Below are 2,811 nucleotides of genomic sequence, written 5' to 3'. Positions count from 1 at the left end.
ACCTGATGAAGGCAGCATCGTGCCCTGAGGGTGGAGAGGAGTAGGCCCAGCTGAAGAAATGTGAGGGCAGAGGCTGGGCTGCAGAGAAAGGCTAAAGCAGGCTTGTAGACCAGGGAGTCAACAGGATCACAGACAAATGGCCCAGGACAGGGAGGCAGCTGAGCGCTTCCTTTCTTTCCAGGCTGGGTCAGTATTCTCAGTTCTAAGGCAACAGCACTCCTCAGCAGAACTCCAGAGTCAGCCCTTGTGTGCATTTGAGATCTTCCAGGTCTCTCTGCCAAGTCTCAACACTGTTCTCCTGGGACTCTCCTTTCCCCACAGGCCCTGTTTCTTTCTCTGCCATGAGCTCAAAGCCTGTGACATGGGCTCTTTCATGACCAGTGTTCAAACACAACTCATCCCTGTGACTGAGACTTCCTCAGGAACCTGAGATCCTGTGAGTTCTCATGTGCACACCCTGGAATGTAGCACTGCTAGATTTTAGAAACATGAAGTGCCCTTGAGGAATGAAATGTTACAGTTGGGGAGACATTAGCAGAGTTTCCCAAGACAAAGAGAGGCCAGCCCCGGTCACTGCTAGGGTGTACAGACTCAGGTGAGTGATATGCATCGCTTTGGCCAACCAGATCATCAGGTAATGATTAAGAAACCAAGACCTTTGAACCAATGGTTGTAATTAAAATCACAAATCAACCTTTGTTCTGTGAGTACAGTCAATGGTAGATGTCCTTGTTTGTGCATGAGAAAAAGGATTCTCAACTTGGCACAGAGTAACACTCATTCTCACTAGCTTGGAAATGACATTGATAATGATGACAAGGCAACTTTTCCACAGCAGTGACACAGGAGCTCAAAGGCTGCACTGAGACCCAGAACATGCTGGGACAGACTGTTTGATGGTCATCCAGGTGCAGTTAAGTGAGTTGTGAAATTCCTTTCTGCCCTTGGACTGGATTAAAACAGGGCAAAGACTTAGACAGATACTGTGCTATTGCAGGATTTTAGCATGCTCCATGAGATAAAATAATCAGGGGCCAGTGTATCCTGCTGGGTCAACTTAGCCTTGAATTTGAAACAACATATTAGTTCTGTAATTTAGGGCAACATAACAAACTCCCCTCAAACTGAGTAGTTCAAAGTCACATTTTGTTATGATAGCTGAGGGGTCTGTGGGTTGACTCAGTTAAGGGTCATGCTATTCAAGACTGTCAAATGGTTTTCCAGTCTCTCCTTTCCTTCCTTCCCATCTTTCCACTCCATGTATATGTGTGTGTAAGAAAGAGAGAAAGAAAGAGAGAAAAAAAGAATGATATTGAGAAATGAGACTATCCCAGACTAGTAAGAAAAACATCTGGACATTGAATAAGGGCCAGCTTAGAAAGAAAAACAGTTAGACAATTAGGGCTACTAATCCTTGAGTAGAGGCCAGACCAGATGGCCCTCCTCAGAGGACAGGATGAGCTTATTTTAAGATAAGAAACCTGGGGCCGGGAGGACTGCCCTTTGAAGAAGCTGTAAGCTGCCAGCTGCAAAACTGCTAGCTTTCTGCTGACTAGTCAATGTAAAGATACATGTGGCCTGATTTTTAGGTATAAAAACTCTGTGCTTTGTATGCATGGGGTCGTCTCCTGCTTTGAAGGGGCGACCCCCATCATGATTGGAATAAACTGCCTCTTGCTTTTGCATCAAACCGCGGTCTGTGAGTCTCTTTGGGGAGGGGGCGGTCCGGAGTCCCTGCATCAGGAATGCAGGTCTTGCAATATTACTAACAGAGAAAAGAATCTCTCTCTATAGACTTGTGTATAGAAGCATGTGTGAGGGTCATTTACAGACTGTAGGAACCTTATCAGTGACCATATTAAAGGACTCTAGATTTTCAGGGAGGGGTGGGGACTCATGGGTCCCTCCTCCTGATTGGTCATCTTTCTTATCTGGAATGTTGAACACTATGAGTGTGTAAGGGAGTGGCTGTTTCCTATTGGTCACCAGACCCTGCTTAGAATTGCCATCTTTTTAAAGCAGTTTCCACACTCATCTGGAGCTGGAGTTGGAGAGCTGAGTGGAGAGGAAGCCTGAGCCCTCAGGAGGTCAGTACTGTCTTTTATAACCTGTGTGACACGTTCTCTTGTCTGTATCACTGGAAAACAGGTTTTCAGTGTTTAATCTAGCATACACTAATTGTATAAAAATGCTGGTATTATTATGTAATTTTCACTCATGTATATAATATACTTTGATTATATTTACTGCCCATTGGCATTGATTTTACCTGCATTTGGTTCCAGCTCATATGAATTGCTTTGTGATTAACTAAGCAAGCTATTTCCTCTTTTCCTTCTCTCTGTCCCCCTTCCCTTCTTCCTTACTCTCTTCTTCCATTCCTACCTTCCCTTCTTTCTTTCTTCCTCTCTCCTGTCTTCATTCTTCTCTTCTTTTATTCTTTTCTTGCTCTCCTGTCCTTTTTTTCCTCCTCTGCTTCTCCATCTTTTCCCTCCTTCCTTCTCCTTCAGGGTCACTGAACCACAGGATGGGGTTCCATGTGTTTGCGAGGGAATCTACATGCATGGGATTTAGGATAGTGAGGAGTGGACCTGGGTGGGGTCTCAGGCAAACCCAAGATCAATTATGTTCTTCTCTTGCACTGAGTGTGCTGATCCCACAGTGAACCTGCAGAGTTCTCTCACTGGAGAACTGAATTTCACCCAGACTCTCTCCCCAGGCTGCCCTCCCAAAGCACGTTCTGTATTTGGTTTTCTACCTTTCTTGTTTGCCATGTGAATTGCCATTGCTTTGCTAACTCTCTTTAAATAG

The 2,811-nt window shown here is 45.0% G+C and overlaps 1 protein-coding gene across 1 annotated transcript in view; it reads left to right on the top strand.

Moving 5' to 3' along the window:
* Window positions 1–2,011: 2,011 nt before the first annotated feature.
* LOC129675501 (glutathione S-transferase A2) overlaps window positions 2,012–2,811 on the top strand; it is a gene marked incomplete at its 3' end in the record, with an annotated part of 11,125 nt that continues 10,325 nt past the window's right edge. Inside the window, exon 1 of the mRNA XM_055605483.1 lies at window positions 2,012–2,087. The remainder of the gene's footprint in view (window positions 2,088–2,811) is intronic.

Source organism: Psammomys obesus, unplaced genomic scaffold (assembly GCF_907164565.1).
Source record: "Psammomys obesus unplaced genomic scaffold, mPsaObe1.curated_primary_1811, whole genome shotgun sequence".
NCBI classification, from domain to species: domain Eukaryota; kingdom Metazoa; phylum Chordata; class Mammalia; order Rodentia; family Muridae; genus Psammomys; species Psammomys obesus.
This window is presented reverse-complemented; position numbering and strand designations above follow the sequence as displayed.